The following is a 21,010-nucleotide window of genomic DNA, read 5'->3' as shown; positions in this document are numbered from 1 at the left end:
CCACCGGATAGGTCTTTATTTTGTTTTTATAGAATATATCGAAAAAAATATACATTTTTTAACACCTCACCTTTCAATAACCGTTTTCTTTTTAAAACCACATAATTATTTCGAAGAAAATCTTATTTTTTCAATGCAAAAATGGTGTTTAAAAAAATATAATTACGTAAAATGTTGCCTCGATTTACAGAAAATTAAGTTGCGACTTAACGAATACCGGGCCTTAAAAAAAAAAACTAAATTAATTAGAATAATTAAAATCTGGATGTACAAAATAGTAGTGAGTGGGAAATTTTGAAACAGGTAGATGATTTCGTTTGAATGGTAATGTAAAGAAATAATACAATTTTTAATTAATGTTTTACTTAGTAAATACCACTATTTCTTAAAATCTACTGTGACACGTGTTTCGATGCATTCCGCATCATTTTCAAACACCGGTGTTTGAAAATGATGCGGAATGTATCGAAACACGTGTCACAGCAGATTTTAAGAAATACTGGTATTTACTAGGTAAAACATTTATTAAAAATGGATAGATTTTACCACAAAGTGACTGCCGAATCAATTAAAGAAATAATGCAAGGCTGAGATGAGCATTATCGATAAAATTAAGAGAGGTGTGTTGATTTGGGCATGTGAATCAATTGAGTTGATAAAGGATAGTTGAACAAATTTATTAGTTTGCAAAAGAAGCAGAGTAAGACCGAGGAAAACTTGACATGATCGAGTATTTCAAAATAGTCATGGTAAGGTTAGAAGTCAATGTGGAAGAGGCGAAGATAATATGGAAAGATAGATTGGTGTCGCGATATATTCTCTCTGCCTACCCCTCTTGGGCAATGGTTAGTTAGTTATGTTGAAAAATAAAACTTTTTCTTTTTCGACATTTGTTGACATTCCTAGTACTTTTGCGTACTCCGTGCTTCACTTCCACCTATACACACATATAAATATATGTATATATATATATATATATATATATATATATATATATATATATATATATATATATATATATATATATATATATATATATATATATACATAAAACAGATATGTCTGATAAAGAAATAATATAACATGATCTAAAAAATACATGAAAAAACACAGTGATTTTTCTAACTATGCAAATAATATTTCGACATAACAAACACAGCAACAAAATTCGTATTTTCCCAATATTAACACAATATCAGCTGACGTATTCAATTATTCAAATCATATCAGCAAAAAGTGTGTTTATACGAGTATATATATTATTATTAAATTACAATTTTGCGTTCACCCGTTTGTACGTGCTATAAGCGCACTAATACCATCAAACAACGCCAGCTCGTAAAAAAACAATTCAAAAACTTCAGTCTAGTCCGGTACTCGGTCGCGCGTGGTTGTGTTGTCCGCTGAGAAGTTTTGAACACCCTTCGCCATATAAAATTCGGATTTCGTGGCCCATGGCGTGAAGTTATTTGAAGTTAGTCATCTCTTTATTTCTTTTAGATGTTATTTTATTTTATTTTTACACTAACCTCGTGTTTAAAGCATTTTAAACGCGGGAAAATAAGTAATTTGCAGTTTTTTTCGGTTTATTTTTTAAGCCTTTTTTATAAGGGATTATTGTTGCATTGCTTTGAGTTTTTACGTGATTTTTGTGCAGTTCTATTATTGTTATGCATTTTTGTTATCGTATACGGCCTGAGCAAAGATATTTTTTTTTATCTTTTATCATTTATTTTTATAAGCCGGTTTCATAATTATATTTAGATTTCGATAATCGCGTATCAAGGGCTAGAAAAATAACCCGTTAATTTATTTTTTTTATCCATTTTTCCTTCATATTATTGTTGCATTGCTTCACGTTTTTAAGTGATTTTTTTGTAGTTTAAAAAAAAATATTTTGTACATTTTACCTGTCGTTCACTCCTTTCAAGAACGTCATAAATCAAAAATCGTCCATTTTCAGTTGTATATGTTTTCGGAATGCCCAGAAAATGTAATTTGTAATATGTAATATTTTAAACTTAATATTTACCCGCTACAGGGCAGAAAATGTTGTTTTTGCATTTTGAAGAAAAGGCATTGTTTAATTATGTTTTTAAATATATTAAATATATTAAATATTTTTCAAATGGAGAAAAAACCTTCAGGTTTTACCTAAAAAGATCTGTTACACAGTAAAAAGTTCAATAAGTGGCTTGATATTTATTTTTAATACATTTAATTATATTTTTAAACTTAAAAAACGTTCTCCTCAAAAATCAGGTTTTTTGATTTATGACGTTCTTGAAAGGAGTGAGCGATGTATTATATTATTTATTTAAACTTCATGTACAGAAAAGAAATAGCATTGGCGGGCTTATTGCTAAAAAACAATATGTTCCAACCTACCAAAAATCTTTTTGTCAACCCTCGTTCGCACCCGATGGTGCCTAGGGCACTGCATCGTACAAACGCAGTGTTATCTTGATCGTTAACACACGAAGGAAAGATGATGAGCCCCCCGCTTCAGGTACCAGTTCAGGGTAGTATCAAATAAATATTAGAGTGAAAAAATCACTTTTATTTATTTGCCCCCTCTGGGAATCGAACCCGGGACTGTATAAATAATTTTTTGAGTTGACCGAACATGAGTGTCGGTTGTTGTTGCTACTCAAAATACAAGTATGCAACTCCGAGCGTCCTAGTTTGTGCTGTTATTATCCTTTTTAACCATAATGATAATAAATTTGGATAATTTATAAAATACTACCGCAAGTGTGCTTCACTGTTAATGATTTAGGAAAAGGAGATAGTGGAAATGATTTAGCAAACAATTGCGTTTTTAGTTTCTTTCTTAACATCATCTCACTCTCAATATTTCTAGCTGCTGGTGGAAGAGCATTCCATGCCATCGGTCACGCAACACCAAAGTCACGCACACCAAATATATTGCATATATAAAACATTGGAATTATAAAAGATATTAATATTTATTTAATAAGTCAATTTCAAACAATTTCTGTGAGCCTAAGCGGCTCATTATTAGAAATAGGTATCAAATTGTGGTAGAGTGGGTTCGAACCGAGAAACTCTGACTTAAGAGTCCGCGACACTAACCACGGGACCACAACCCGACACACGCCCAAACCATCTCAAATCACCTTTCTTAATTTGATCAATAATACATATCTCAGCCTTGCATTCTTTCTTATATCACCATTCGAACATATCTGATATATAGTTTTGCCGTACATTCGTCTGAGAGAACGCATTTTAAGCATTGGTCACTCGGAGCTGCATACTTGTATTCACAACACTTTAGGATGTGTCAAATACTTGTTCACAAATCTGCGCTTTTCCATTAAGGAGTTTTTTTTAAAATCTCAACAAAGATGTAGAAGAATATGTCTGGGTATTTACAGGGCTTATGATCTGTCATAGGCTGGTTAAGTGATCACTTTACACACGTGCAATATTAACCATTCTACCCATTATTGACAACCACACTGCAAATTTTTTTTGGAACTCCTTGATATATAATTCTGCCTCCGTGGTGTGATGGTTAGCGTGTTTAGCTACCGTGCTGGAGGTCCCGGGTTCGATTCCCAGTGGAGGGGTGTGAAAATAAATATTGGTGATTTTACAGTCTTACATTTATTAAATATTACCCTGGATTGGTCCCTGAAGCTCAGGAGTGATCGCCTTGCTTTCATGTAAGGAACAATCAAGAAAACACTGCGTCAATACGATGCAGTGCCCTATGCACCATTGGGTGCGAATAAAGGTTAGAAGAATGACCTGTCAAAGGCTATTAAGTGATCACTTTACACACGTGTAACACTTGCCATTCTACCCACGATTGATAACCACACTACTAAAAATTTTGTTACTCCCACATATAATCCTAACTGTCCATCAAACCTCCTCCCTTAGTTTTTCCCTCTACCTCCTTCCCTAAACTCCCTTTTGCCTTTGCCCTCCTTATTATCACCTTTTGTGATTTATGTTTTTTTAAATGTCAATTTGAAATTTATGTTTTTTTTCATGTTCAAGTACTATATACTCTCTGATTGCAAACAGCTATATATGGTATCAAACGTTTTGACTAATATCACTAGTCTGTTTTTGGTTGGTTGGAAGATATTGTTTTTTTAGCAATAAGCCCGCCAATATACTAATTTCTTTTCTGTACATGAAGTTTAAATAAATTAAAAAATATATGATAAATCTCATGACATAGTACAGTAATAGTAAGTTCACTACAGCCATCAATGTGGATTTGAGAAAGCTTTTTATTTGTACATACATATATTGCTCACTCCTTTCAAGAACGTCATAAATAAAAAAAAATTGATTTTTCAGGACAACGTTTTTAAAGTTTAAAAATATAATACAATGTTTTAAAAATAAATATCAAACCACTTATTTAACTTTTTACTGCGCAACATATCCTTTTAGGTAAAACCTGAAGGTTTTTTCTCCATTTGAAATTTTTTTAGTATAATTAAAAAAATAATTAAACAACACCTTTTCTTCAAAATGCATAAACAACACTTTCTGCCCTGTAGTGGGTAAATATTAAGTTAAAAATATGCCGATTTTGCTGGGATATCGTACATTTTCTGGGCATTCCGGAAACATGCACAACTGAAAATTGACAATTTTTGATTTATGACGTTCTTGAAAGGAGTGAGCGATATGTATACGAGGAAAAGCATATACAGTATGTTTATTCTGACGCTTCTCGCATGTTGAATATTGATGAGTCATAACTCCGGCTTGCATAGAATGTAGATACGCCCTCCGCGCTTAGAACTATAGTACACCCTCGATATAACGCACCTCTATTAACCAACTTCGGATATAACGGACAAATAATCCAAGTAGATGAAGAATGCTCTTCATTTCTTCAAACCCTTATCCGCACCCTAATGGTGCATAGGGCACTGCATCATACAAACGCAGTTTTATCTTGATCGTTAACACATGAATGATTTGTCCACCTCTGTAGTGTAATATTCAGCACGCTTGCCTGCCGTTCTGGAGGTCCCGGGTTCGATTCCCAGGGGGGGTCAAATAAATAAATGTGATTTTTTCACTCTAATATTTCTTGAATATTACCTGAAACGAAGGGCTGATCACCTGTCCTTCATGTGTTGCCTAACAAGATAACAGTTCCCTATGCACCATTGGGGTGTGGATAAGGGTTTACATAACACATAAAGGAAAGGTGATCAGCCATCTGCTTCAGGTACCAGTCCAGGGTAATGTTGAATAAATATTAAAATGAAAAATCACGTATTTATTTGACCTCATCTCTGGAAATTGAACCCGGGACCTCCAGAGGGGTAGCCGAGCGTGCTGACCTTTGCGCTACAGAGGCGGACAAAAAAGTGAAATAGGAGATGAAGTTATGTACGTAAAGAATGAGGATGAAATTCAAGATAGCAAAGAAGAAGAAACAATACTGCAAAAAATGTAAACAATTTTTAGCGGTCATGATAATCACGTCATACTTCTAGCATTAGATTTTGGGACATAATGCCTTCCTGTTCGTAGTCTGCACCTAACCGGAGTAACAACAACACTGCCAAATATGTTTAAAAAAAATTAAATGAGAATTTAAAAAAAAAAATTTTAGTATTTTTTATTAAAAGGAATAACCCGCAAAGTGTCTATTTAAGATGCTTATCTGCAGAGAGGATAGTAAGGATAGGGAAGGTTAATGTGAAAAATACATCACAAACATCCAGACCAATTGAAAATAAATCTTTCTTGAATTCATATTACAATTGGCGGGAATCGTACCCGCGACGCCAGTTTCACAGTCGAGAGCCACGGCGCCTATCTGTGTTTTTATTATTTATAAAAATACGTCAATTTCATACTTTTTCTGTGAGCCTAAGCGGCTCATTATTACAAATAGGTATCAAATTGTGGTAAAGTGGGTTCGAGCCGAGAAACTCTGACTCAAGTCAAAAACAACACATTTTTTAAAATTTATTTATTTTAAGCCTATTTATGTACAACGGACTTTCAGCTTTACTGTCCCTTCCTAAAATTAGTCCGTAATATCGTGGTTTTACTGTACACGAGACTCGAAAGTTCTATGGGTTATAAACGTAATGTATGCGACACAGCATGACGACAGTGGGGTACAAATATGATGGGTTTTAACATTACTTTAACCCTTCAATGGCCAACCCTCCCTCAATAAGTCCGTTATATCGCGGTTTTACTGTACTGTGAGTTAGTTACACACTGCAGATTCACGCGACAAGACTCGACGGGCCTGCGTCGCTATTTTTGGCAGTCGGCGTACTAAATGCTATTTTTACATTCAAATTTATCAAAACGGCTAGCGATCTTCTTCACCACACAGGAAATTGAGACATTTCGCACTAGTTTCACATCGGCAGACGAAAAATCACTAGAAGTATCTAAAAGAGACTCAGAAGTCTTTAAATAAGGGTATATCGTATTCGTACAGGAGAAAGTGACCAAATAACAAAACGTAAAATGTTCAGGAGGGCCATTTAAGTCACTTTTGCTTGGCAACAAAATAAACATCAATGCAGTTAGTAATTTTTAATAAGTCAATGTATTATACATCCAAGTTTAAAATCCTTTGGGATTTTTTCAGGGCAATATTAAGCTAGTAAGATATCAAATAGTCAATTATCATGTTTTTGTAAACAAATGCACTTGGTCACTTTCTCCTGTATGACTACGATATAGTGACGGGTATGTATGAAGAGATAGATGCATCTATGTGAAAGACGCAAATAATGTGTGCAAAGAAATAATGAGTACGGCGTTCTATTCTCTCTGTCTATGCTGCAGGGGTAGGCTGAGAGGATAGAACGCCGAATTATAATAAAAATTGGAAACAGAATGTGCAAAAGAAGGTATTTAGTTGACAAAAATTGTTGATTGATATGAGATATTTCGCTTACTCCTTTTAAGATCGTCATAAATAAAAAATCGGCAATTTTCAATTGTGCATGTTTTCGGAATGCCCAGAAAATGTACTATATCCCAGCAAAAGAGGAATATTTTTAACTTAATATTTACCCGCTACAGGGCAAAAAAATGTTGTCTTAACATTTTGAAGAAAGGGTATTGTATAATTATTTTTTTAAATATACTTAATATTTTTCAAATGGAGAAAAAACCTTCAGGTTTTACCTAAAAAGATCTGTTGCACAGTAAAAAGCTCAATAAGTGGCTCGGTATTTATTTTTAATACAATGTGTTATATTTTTAAACTTTAAAAACGTTCTCCTGAAAAATCAAGTTTTTTGATTTATGTCGTTCTTGAAAAGAGTGAGCGATTTATCCATTATTGTATTATTCTTAGGGATCAACCTTATTAATTTCTTATGAACTATACACATCCACTTTCTTTATTAATACAAATAAACTAAATATGCTATACATCCTTCTACACGTAAGGATATTTTCTAAGGCAACTAAAAAAGAGTTATAACCGATATATCTCATTACTAAACATCGGTTTGTCGACTTTTTTTGTTGACATTTGAGTGCCTCGTTATTTCCTAAACCCTCAAACAATTCAAATTAAATTTCTAATTTAAATTTGTATTTGAGTTGCAAACATAGGGGTGCGTGGTACATTTCGCTACAATTGTCGACGTAAGTCGCTACCAGCTGTCAATAATTGCCGTAATGCATGGCGGTTAGTTGAAAACATCTGCTGATGTATTTTACTTTATATTTGTACATATAATAACATAAACATTTATGGGAATCTCAACGCTTCTTCGTGATTTTTAATTTTAAAATTTTATTTATTTTTTCATATTTTTTTATAAGCCTCTTTACTCGTTTGCGAGTGATTTTGCCTCGTACAAACATAATAAATTCATTTATCAATTGATTCGGCAGTCGCATTGTGGTAATATCTACTTTAATTTGTTTTATCTAATGTAATTAACATAAGATTAAAACAAATACATACATTTGTAATGTATTGTATTCTAATTTAATTAATTTATGTAATTTTTAATTTAATTTTTACCTGTTAAATACCACTTTTTCTAATAATAGTAGTATGTACCAAGTTAATAGGAAATATTGGTCTTATCCAGGTAATTGTAAAAATTACCAAATGTAAAAAAAACTATATACAAGAAGTGATAGTAATACAAAAGTAAACAACATGCAAAATTAGCTGAAATTAAGGAAAATATAAAATAAATTATTTGATCTACATTAATTAAATCATATTTATAAATGCATCATTTAAATATATATATATATATATATATATATATATATATATATATATATATATATATATATATATATATATATATATATATAAATATATATTTATATATTTATATATATATAAATATATATATATATATATATATATATATATATATATATATATATATATATATATATCCATAAAAATTGATATATATTGAATTAAAAAATATTTAACAAATGGGTGGCAAAAGGGTTAAATTATCTCAAAACACTTTTTTCCCGCGTTTGAAATACAAATGGCCGCCTGTGTGATTTGGCGGTAACGGAATTCGAAAAATTTGAGGCCAGACGGCCAACGGTGATTTCCCTTTTTTAACTTTGTACACGCTTAAATCTCTCCAAGAAAAGATCATTCGGATTCACACTAACAATCCGACATAAATAAATTACGTCTAACCTCAAAATATCTCTATTTAACTTAATTTACTTCGTATTGGAAATATTTGATTAGACTCTATTCAAACCCTTATCCGCACCCCAATGGTGCTGAGATAAACTGATCATATATTTTGTCCTCAAAACGCGATATTCACCAATTTTTACGTAATAGTATGTATATTCAAGAAAACACGTATTTTTTCATAGTTTTTATGTTTTAATAAAAAGAAAAGGAATATTGTTAAAGAAAATAAGAGAAATAAATATATAAATATGAAAAATTGCGGGCAATTTAAATTTGCATATTTAAAAAAAAACACCTATACATCTGAGTATTTTGTGACCTAACACTGCTTTAAAAATTAACAGTTACTAAAAGTGTTTAACAATATACCATTAACAGTATTTGACCTTTGATTTTAAAATTGACAATTAAAATTTGAATAAATTCCCAAGTCAACCTTTTAAGCCGCTTTCCCACTAAACGCTAAAATATTGGCTGTTAAAATGTTCAATAGTAATTAATTTTCAATTAAATATTCAAATCTTTACTTAACAGTAATTAATTAAGGCCATAAAATCATCAATTGCGTATGTTGTTATCCACATATATGAAAATAACCTTTTTTTTATTATGTTCCAACTTATCTTCTCCCATTTATGTACTTAAAACTAAAATACTCAGTTTTCAATTTAATTTTTACTCGGTGAATACCGCTATTTCTCAAAATCTATTGTGACATGTCGCTCACTCCTTTCAAGAACGTCATAAATCAAAAAAATTGATTTTTCAGGAGAACGTTTTTAAAGTTTAAAAATATAATGCAATGTATTAAAAAAATATATCAAGCCACTTATTGGACTTTTTACTGTGCAACAGATCTTTTGAGGTAAAACCTGAAGGTTTTTCCTCCATTTGAAAAATATTTAGTAAAATTAAAAAAATAATCAAACAATACCTTTTCTTCAAAATGCAAAAACAACACTTTCTGCCCTGTAGCTGGTAAATATTTAGTTAAAAATATGCCGCTTTTGCTGAGATATAGTACATTTTCTGGACATTCCGAAAACATGCACAACTGAAAATTGACGATTTTTGATTTATGACGTTCTTGAAAGGAGTGAGCGATGTGTTTCGATGCATTCCGCATCATTTGAAGCAATAGAAGTTCATCTATGTTGAGATGTCAAAAAAAGTATTTTTATCTATAAATATATTTAAATGGTATTAATCATTTTTAATTAATGTTTTACTTAGTAAATACCACTTTTTCAAATAGATAATACCACTATTTGAAATAGTGGTATTTACTAAGTAAAACATTAATTAAAAATGGATAGATTTTACCACAAAGTGACTGCCGAATCAATTAATGAAATGATATTAATCAGTCTTGATAAAGAAGCGGTTAGCTTCGAAACCGGTAGACATGATAAATAAGTTATAATAAAATATTTATAATGATTTTAAAACGAAGTTATATTTTAATTATATTAATCAATTTTTTATATTTTTCAGCTGTGAAGAAGTGCCTTTCATATTTTGAAGACCATTTCATCTTAGTTCGAGTGAGACCCAGATTACTCTCTTTCGGCCAATTCGGTCAGTTCGATCGATTCGGTCAATTCGGTCAATTCGGTGAATTCGGTCACAGCAGCCAAGTTGTAAGGTGACAAGTGTTTGTGTTAAGTGACAAAATAATAACGGTTAGAGATTAAAAATGGTGCTGTTGTTACGGAAAAATTGTGGGGCGGTTTTTATGGCGTTCCTGGTGATCGGTGTTCTGCAAGCATTATCAGGTAAGGTTTATTGAAAAAAAATCTTTATTCTCCGTCTTAATCTTCATTACTGAGGCTCGTGACCCTTGTGGAAGCAATGACTCTTCTCCAGTTATCCCTTGACTGCGCTGCACGTAGCGCTCCAACCACCGAGGTGCCTGCTGCTGCCTTAACTTGATCGGTCCATCGTGTGGGTTACTAATTAACTAACGAATCAATGAGATAGATCTTTTAAAATATTTTTTATCATTATTTATAGTTGTACTTATTTTTTTTGTAATTTTTATTTATTTGATATAGCAACATATTTTCATTATGTCCGCCTCCGTAGTGTAATGGTCAGCATGCTCGCCTACCGTTCTGGAGGTCCTGGGTTTGATTCTCAGGGGGGTTTAATAAATATGAGTGATTTTTTCACTGTAATATTTATTCAATATTACACTGGACTGGTACCTGAAGTGGAGGGCTGATCACCTTTCCGTCATGTGTAATCGATCGAGATAACACTGCCTTTATATGAAGCAGTGCCCTATGCACCATTGGGGTGCGGAAAGGGATTATTATTGACATATTTTCATACAATTTCTACACATTTCTACTTAATGCAATCTTACAATTTTAGTTGCGCTGAGCCTCTCCAAAAAAAAGACTGAGCTCTTGTGCTTGGAGAGGTACTTTTTTCTTGTATTATAAATCAATTATATTATATATTTTAAATATTATTTATATTTTATATTTTAAATATTAAAATCAAACACTTGTTTGAGTCAAAAGTTGCATACTATATTTATTTTTTAAAAACATGTAAATAAAAATTTGTAACAATTCGTTACGCCTTGTTAAAGCATTGTCAATCAATTGTCTTGATTTTTTATATTTAATATATATATATATATATATATATATATATATATATATATATATATATATATATATATATATATATATATATATATATATATATATATATATAAATATATATACATATATAAATGTATGTATATACAATTGAGTAGACTCTAATCATTTGATTTTAATTTTTAAAACATAAATATGGATTTTCACAAATTAAACGCCAAAACAATAAAAAATTATTCTTCTATATTATATGTAGTTAGCTCAGTTATACCATTGTCGCTACGGAAACAATTTATTTAGTGTAAATATTACACAATCATTTTCTCGAAAAATAGGTTATCATATTACACAATCGGTAATCGCAAGAGGTATATCTACGTATATTAGTTTATCATTTCAAGTGTGATATAATACAAACAAAATATTGAAATCTACGTGTAAAGTGTCGAACTCCTTCAGAGGACCAACCATCAACGCATTTGCTTCTTTTTTCATGTTTCAGGTATACGACGTACTAATAATCCTTCTTTCCAATATAAGCTAAAATTAACTGAAAATCACGTTTTCAAGCGTTTCTCAAGTATGTGAATATAATCTAGGATTCGGACATCACATACAAATGGAAAGAGTTTTTTTTCTTGAATGTTTTCCGCAGATACTTTGTGGCACATTTTATAAACTTTATAAAATTAAATAACTTTGTTTTACAATATATATAATTTTATACAATTTAACCCACCGGTTTAGACAAGAACCTTGTCATCATCAGGGTTTATTTTAATTCTAAAACATAAAAATACTCACCAAAAACTTCCACACACTCCATAAAAATCATAAATGTTATTTTTATTATTCATTGCATAGCAACCAATTTTTACTAAGCAAAGAGTTTTTGCTTAATAAAAGCTTTCCACATCCCATCATAGATGGATATTGTGAACTCGCGTATACTGTGTTACGAGTTTGATCAATATACCTAAAAGTTTCAAAATTTACCAATAGATGTCTCTAGTGAAGTTCTAGCGATTCAAGAGCAAGGTTTCTTAATTGGTTCATATATATAGAAGTTCCAAGAATTTGAGTAGTATGGTGGTCAATCATGGGTAGAATTGGTGAATGTTACACGTGTGTAAAGTGATCATTTAACCAAGCCTACGACGATCGTAAGCCCTGTAAATGCCCAGACTTCCATATTCTTCTTCATCTATGTTGAGATGTAAAAAAAAAAATGTTTTTACGTTTGGCTCTCTAGTATCCCAAATGGAGATGGATGCTTTGCGGATTAAGCCGACGCATTTTATAAGGTCAACACTGATAAGAAATATTAGTTTTACTGAAGTCATACATAAGTGCCTTCTAGATAATGAATAATACGGTCCAATCGAGTCATCAGATTCATGGCCAAAAGGGATGAGTCAGTTCAGATGCCCTTGGAGATCAATATAAATTTATATATATATATATATATATATATATATATATATATATATATATATATATATATATATATATATATATATATATATATATATATATATATATATATATATATATATATATATATATATATATATATATATATATATATATATATATATATATATATATATATATATATATATATATATATATATATATATATATATATATATATATATATATATATATATATATATATATATATATATATATATATATATATATATATGTAATATATATAGTTTTAAATCTAGCTACGGCTTATGCAACACCGCTTATCGTGACCCTACTTAGGCTTCAAATTTTTTAGTTTCATAGCCTTTGCCTACTCGTTAGTGGATTTACTTTTAATGTTAAAAGTTACTATTATTTCATGTAATTCATGAGTGAAAATTCTAGGCAAAAACACTCGCTCGGTCGAATCGTAATGAAGTTGTAAAAAGATATATATAGTGATTTTATAACTAAGTCATATTGTAAATTTCAGTTATGTTTTACTACATAAAAATGGCCAAATTAATTTATTATCTAATTTATTAACGAATAAAACAGCGGACAACATTATTTCCAGATATTTTATAGATAGTCATCACGAATTGAACGCCGCATTTCGTGTTAGCGAATATACAGAAGAAAAAAATGCAAAAATATTTTGAATACCTTACGTGCTATAATCCCCTGGGCGCGCCCCTTCGCTTTGTGCCATAAACCCCGTCGAACAAACGGCGACTTGTCATGCGATTCTGTACTCTAATGACCTAGATAGCTTTAATTTCCTGGCGTTTGTCTAAGGTAGATGTTAGTGTGAGGAAACATTTTTCATCGTTTTGAACGAAATGAGGTAAAAATACCAATTTCATTACATCAGGCTACATCGCATATACACACGAATTGACCCTCTTACATCGATTCATGAAATATATCGTAGTCGTACAGGAGAAAGTGGCCAAGCAGTGTTGCCATATCGCTCACTCGTTTCAATAATAAATAAATAATAAAACCCTTATCCACACCCCAATGGTGCATAGGGCACTGATTCATATAAACGCAGTGTTATCTCAATCGTTTACACATGAAGGAAAGGTGATCAGCCCTCCGCTTCAGGTACCAGTCCAGGGTAATATTGAATAAATATTTTAGTGTAAAAATCACTTATATTTATTTGACCCCCCCTGGGAATCGAACCCGGGACCTCCGGAACGGTAGCCAAGCGTGCTGACCATTACACTACGGAGGCGAACACAACTGCCACTCCTTTCAAGAACGTCATAAATAAAAAAAACTTGATTTTTCAGGAGAACTTTTTAAAGTTTAAAAATATAATACATTGGATTAAAAATAAATACCAAGCCACTTATTGAACTTTTTACTGTGCAACAGATCTTTTTAGGTAAAACTTGAAGATTTTTTCTCCATTTGAAAAATATTTAGTATATTTAAAAAAATAATTAAACAATACATTTTCTTCAAAATGCTCAACCACACTTTCTGCTCTGTAGCTGGTAAATATTAAGTTAAAAATATGCCGCTTTTTCCAGGGATATAGTACATTTTCTGGGAATTCCGAAAACATGCACAGCTGAAAAATGACGATTTTTGATTTATGACGTTCTTGAAAGGTGTGAGCGATATGCCAAACCAAAAAATCTGGATCAAACAGTCTAGAAATCTGTTTAAAATCTGTATATAAGTATAAAAGAGCTATTCAAAATTGGAAAGCATGAGTGAGTAGGTCTCGGTGCCCTATGCACCATTTAAGGCAGATATGAATCAGGCGAAGAATATTGAAACGACTTTTGGTTTGGAAACACCCTCTTAATTTGTAGCCCGCATAATTTATTACGGAATAAGTCAGCCAATCAGAGGAGAAGAATGCTATGCCCAAAACTAAAGTGTTAATGGTTTTGTGCCATTCTATACGGGTATTGGATGGTTAAAAATAAGCATAATTTATTTTTACGAGCGATAAGATTATTTTAATTATTCGTTCGTGAGAAAAAAATATTTTAAATCGTTTTTAAAATAACTATGATAACTTTAAAATGAATCTATATGTATGTGTCATTTTTTCAATTTTATAAGATTTTAAAATATTTACTCTATCGGAATGCCAATTGTGGGGTATTGTTTAAATTAATTATATACTTGAAAACCCTGCTAAAAATACTTAAAAACAGCGTTGTATTTCAAATTCCGTTTTATTCAGGTAAAACCTGAATGTTTTTTCACCATAATAAAAATATTTAGTTTATTTAAAAAAATAATTAAACAAAACCTTTTCTTCAGAATGTAAAAACAACACTTTCTGCCCTGTAGCGGGTAAATATTAAGTTAAAAATATGCCGCTTTAGCTGGGAAATAGTACATTTTATGGGCATTCCGAAAACATGTACAACTGGAAATGGTCGATTTTTGATATATATATGTCGTTGTTGAAAGGAGTGAGCGGTATGATGTATGATAGATGTTCGAATGGTAATAAATATGAATAACTATGACAGTATTGCAAATGTTAATCTCCTGGGTCCATCCCAACTTATGGTCTTTGTAGACTGTTGGGATCAGCTCTCCTCGTCCTCAAGCTGTAGGTCCTTCTATCATGGACAACGTCACCTAGGCCATGCCTTCGTATCATGTTATCTTTCTGCAGCATCCGTGAATTCTTTGATCTTCCATAATTAATTAATATGGCGTTATTATTTTTTACATATTAAATGTTTTTGCTATTTCAATTCTACTTTAAAGGGCTAGAACCAAGTACTGTTTTCATTTTTAAAAAAAATAATTGTTTGACTTTGAGAAATTATTTAAATCCTGTTGGTCCTCATTTAAATTTATCTTTCGTAAGATGACAAAAACAATAATTAACTTAGTAAATATGTATTTTTATGAAATTATCAATGAAATAATAAAACCTTCTTATATTGTATTTGGTACATACATATATGTATTTAAGGTATATAGGTCTTAAGGACATACAGTATCTACTCAATGAATTAGGGCCACCCATTATTTTTTTGAATACTCTGAAATCTTTTGGATTATTATATTTATTTTACATAAATACTTTAAGTTTTCTATTGACATCTAATATCATGTATATTACCTTCAATAATATGTAAAATAAACCTGGATAATTTAAGCCTTTATAAAATTTCAAACCCTTTTTCTGAGAAAGGTCCCTAATTAGCACAGGTAGACAGATAGTTGAAAGTTCAAAAAATAGTCCTATCTCATTTATTAGTGAAGTTTCTTCAGTTCTGGTTGTTGCTTTGTTTAGAGAGGTTATATAGCTATCGTGTCTTGTGAAAAAAACTTAATTTTTAATTTTAGTTCATAAATTATAATTTTTTTTTGTAAACACAAGTGTTTTTTTTTGAAAAGGACAAAATGGGAAAAAGTAAAGACATTTCTGAGGAAAAAAAGTCTAGTGTTATAGTGCTACTGAAATTAAGAATACTATCTAATAGAGAAATTTCAAAAAAAGAAAACGTTTCTCGTCAAACAGTGGACAGAATTTCAAAATCAATAAAAAATCAGTCACCCGCCACCAGCAATCGGCGAAAGAACTGTCGTAGGATTAGAAAAACAACACCGAGGACTGATCGAAAAATCGTTCAAAGTGCCTTAGAAAACCGTAGTGCATCAGCAAAAACATTAAAAATAAAATTGGAAGAAGAGGGTATAAATATATCGGTATCAACACTGAGGCGACGTCTTTACGAAGTAAATCTGAAATGCAGGCGCCCTGTAAAAGTACCAAAATTGACACCACGAATGAAAGCGGATCGATTAAAAAGGGCCAGGCTACATCGAAATTACTCGGTAGATGATTGGAAAAAGGTATTTATTTAAATGTAATTTTCAACATATCATTTTAGTAAATAAACTTATATATTTGAATTAAACTTAAATTTTCATTATTTTTCAGGTCATCTTTAGTGATGAGTGCCGGTTAGAAGCCGTGACAGAGAGCCGTCGATTCGTCAGGAGAACACCAATGGAACGTTACAATGAGGCCTGTGTGGTAAAAGTTATCAAACACCCCCTGCAACAATGATATGGCCATGTATTATTAACAATTTACCTGGGCCGTTGTTTTTCGTGGAAGGAACAATGAACCAAAATTCCTATAAGCAGGTCCTCGAACGAATTTTATTGCCTTTCTACCATACACTCGACCCAACAGAAGGTCCATACACCTTCATGCAGGATGGGGCACCTTGCCACCGGGCTAAATCAATAATAATTTTTTTTCTAACAAAAATCTGCCTTTGCTCCCCTGGCCTGGAAATTCTCCGGACCTTAATCCTATAGAAAACGTATGGAGCATGTTAAAAAATAAGGTATACTCATTTCCAAATCTGACAGTAGACTGTCTAAAAAAAAATATTCAAAAAATTTGGTCAGAAGACGAAGAAATAAAAAACATGATAAAACAGTGCATTTTAAGTATGCCAAAAAGAATTGAGGCAGTTATTTCTGCCAAAGGTGGAAATACTAAATACTAACTATATTTATATGAAAGTGTATGCATAATTTAAGCGTAATAAAGTGTTCATGTGTAAATAAAATTCAAGGTTGTTTTATTCAAGGTTTTCTCTGAGTTATTCCTGTTTGAATTGAGAAATTGCGCGAAATTCTGCGTGGCCCTAATTCATTGAGTAGATACTGTATTTACATAGGTCTTTAAGAACAGTGTCCGTCGATGGTTGCTTCTCGTTGGAAGGGACAAGGTAGAAAGTGAATTAAACAAAGTCCAGGTGTAATTATTTTATTGTAAAACTTTTATGTTGTAAATTGTTATTGTATATATTGTTTGTCCGCCTCTGTAGTGTAATGGTCAGCATGCTCGCCTACCGTTCTGGAGGTCCCGGGTTCGATTCCCAGGGGGGTTTAATAAATATAAGTGATTTTTCACTGTAATATTTATTCAATATTACACTGGACTGGTACCTGAAGTGGAGGGCTAATCACCTTTCCTTCATGTGTAATCGATCGAGATAACACTGCGTTTATATGAAGCAGTGCCCTATGCACCATTGTGGTGCGGTAAGGGATTTATTATATATATTGTATGTAATGTATATAATGTAATTATTTAAAAAAAAACAAATAATAAAAAAATAAAAATTGTATTAACATGTATTTCGTCTCAACACAGGCCATACCTAAAGAGCCGTAATACATATGGTAAAAAATAAAAAATAAAAATGTATGTATCTATGAAATAAATATTATAGTTCGAAAACGTGTGCTTTGCTAAAAAATTTTAAATAAATAAAAACTAACAAAAAATAAAACAGTTTTTTCTATAAAGTTGCTGTTCTCAAACTATTGTTATGTTACATTGTACAAATGTTCTTAGCGATATGTATTTTGAAAGAAATATCATAATTCATACATTACATCATACATCATGCATGTTTCCCTTTTATGGCACTAACTGCTGTGATGTATTATCCATAATTCATTCTATAAACGGATAATTTATGACTACAAATTTAAATTCATAATAACGATTGAATGCATATGGTATATACTTGTATATGTAAAGCTTTACAGGAAATAATCGCACGCAAATATGTTTTAATTATATTTATCTTAATTACCATTTCACTCGACTGGTGGCGTTCGGCGGGAAGGGTGATTTTACCTTTTCACTCGACTTGTCGTAAATTGCGTGTAAGTTATTTTTACGCATGACTTTTACAGCATCTTTTGATCTCATATCGATGTATACAGTATGGTTAAATGTTATCACTTCTTTTCAGAGATGTTTATCTCTATTATGAGCGCGAATCCGCCCGCAGATAGTGTGTTACACAGATGAAAGAGAGTATGTAAGTCTGGGTATTTGAAGGACATTTTTAGCTGTCATTGGCCTGTCAAGTATGTACGTCTAAATGTACCCAAAAACTGAGAAAAACGTGTATCCTTGGAGTGAAGGGTTAGACTCGTAAAAATATCTCAAAAGCGATTTTTAATTGCTCGTCTGAAAATGCCCGTGGTGAAATTATGAAATTATTCCACTGTCATAAAGAGGAGAGTAATTAATCCTTCACAATTGTCATAATTTGGTTCAATCAACAGTCGGATAAAGTCGTTAAAGGACGACCGACGTCTCGAAAATACGCGTCACTTTAAATTTTTAATTTGACGTAATTACTGTTTTCGTCAGCATGTGAAAGAGAAATTTAATGGATGATCAACACCTTAGCTACTTCGAATTAACATAATTTCATATTATTTTGTGACAACTCATCAAAGATGAAGAAGAATATGGCTTCCATATTCTTCTTATGTTATTATAGTCCAGATTTGGAAGCAAGTATTTGGACACACTCAAATTGTTGTTTACACAATTTATTAATGTCAAACGATGAAAGTATGATTGATAATATCAAAACAGTACCAAATAAATATATATATATATATATATATATATATATATATATATATATATATATATATATATATATATATATATATATATATATATATATATATATATATATATATATATATATATATATATATATATATATATATATATATATATAATGCAGCTGTACGCATTGCAATGCTTTTTGAAAACAAAGCTAGAAATACGGAGATATTTTTAAAACCTTAGTTTAAAATACCAAGTTTGAACTGCTTGAACTCATAGCTATAAATACTACATAACTCGAGCAAACATTCAAAACCTATGGGCAGCTGCAATATCTTCGATATGTATAAAATAATTCTAAAAAATTTTCCATGTGGGATTTTTCGTTATATTCATATTTCCTTAAATGTACATACAGTCATACGGGAGAAAGTGACCAAGTGCTTTTTTTTACAAAAAACGTGATCATTGACTATTTGATATCTTATTAGCTTAATGTTGCCCTGAAAAAATCCCAAAGGATTTTAAACTTGGAAGTATAAAAAATTGACTTTGTAAAAATGACTAACTGCATTGATGTTTATTTTCTTGCCAACAAAAGTGACTTAAATGGCACTCCTGAACATTTTACGTTTTGTTAGTTGGTCACTTTCTTCTGTACGACTACAATATATAAGTTTTTACTGACATTTCTTGGTGGAACTGAATTTTATGTAATAAAATAACTATATTCGTGGTTACCGACATCACCCTGTCTGATGGTGTCGGTAACCACGAATAAATAACACTGGATAAATAAAATAAATATGGTAAAAAACTGTATTAATATACTTTACATATATTAGTTAATATATTTCCACTGCTACTCCATAATTACCAATATTTTTTTTTAATCCCTTAGACCTTAGACTAAAACATGTCTAGATACCAACCACTATTACGGTTTCAACGTATGGGGTCCATACAAACAATAATATGACTGTAAAATCAAAACTTGACGCGATACAAGCTTGTCACCATATACACTTTGAATAAGAACGATTAACTTAGTCCAAATCAGTCATCAAAATTTCAGTTACGAAATCATTGTTGGCCAGTGTTATTTTAATTTTATTTAAACTTTATGTACAGAAAAGAAATAAGTACATTGGCGGACTTATTGCTAAAAAGCAATATCTTTCAACCAACCAAAAACAGACTAGTGATATTGATCAAAACGTTTGATACCATATATAGCTGTTTGCAATCAGAGGGTAGATAGTACTTGAACATTAAAAAAACATATTATTTTTTGACATCTCATCAAAGATGAAGAAGAATATGGAAGTCTGGGCATTTACATCTAACCAATAGATGTCTCTAGTGGAGTTCTAGTGATTCAAGAACAAGGTTACTAAATTGGTTCATATATACATAACTTCCAAGAATTTGAGTAGTGTGGTTGTCAATAATGGGTAGAATTGGTGAATGTTACACGTGTGTAAAGTGATCAGCCCCGTAAATGCCCAGACTTCCATATTCTTCTTCATCTTTGATGAGATGTCAAAAAAGAATATGAAAATATCTCCTGTAATTGGAGATAATCCAGATTTTGTAAACAAGTATTTGGACACACTCAAAATGTTGTAATAAAACATAAATTACAAATTGACATTTAAAGAAAATATAAATTACAAAATATGATAATAAGGAGGGCAAAGTAAAAAGGCAGTTTAGGGAAGGAGGTAGAGGGAAAAACTAAGGGATAAGGGAGGTTTGATAGTTAGTTAGGATTCTAATGATAAATAGTAATGTCTCGGACGTTTCTTAAAAGTTATTAATTAGAGAAGGTGCATTTTTTACAAGGAA

At 31.1% G+C, this 21,010-nt stretch overlaps 1 long non-coding RNA gene across 1 annotated transcript in view; it reads left to right on the top strand.

The window, feature by feature from the left end:
* Positions 1-1,362: 1,362 nt before the first annotated feature.
* Positions 1,363-21,010, top strand: part of LOC148300917 (uncharacterized) — a 40,850-nt gene continuing 21,202 nt past the window's right edge. Inside the window, exons 1-2 of the long non-coding RNA XR_015838874.1 lie at positions 1,363-1,474; positions 10,175-10,455. This is a non-coding gene — a long non-coding RNA (uncharacterized LOC148300917). The remainder of the gene's footprint in view (positions 1,475-10,174; positions 10,456-21,010) is intronic.

Source organism: Brachycentrus maculatus, unplaced genomic scaffold, assembly GCF_059751285.1.
Source record: "Brachycentrus maculatus isolate JH-2025_06_01 unplaced genomic scaffold, ASM5975128v1 h1tg000633l, whole genome shotgun sequence".
Taxonomy (NCBI): domain Eukaryota; kingdom Metazoa; phylum Arthropoda; class Insecta; order Trichoptera; family Brachycentridae; genus Brachycentrus; species Brachycentrus maculatus.
The sequence above is the reverse complement of the archived record's forward strand: the minus strand, read 5'-3'. Positions and strand labels throughout refer to the sequence as shown.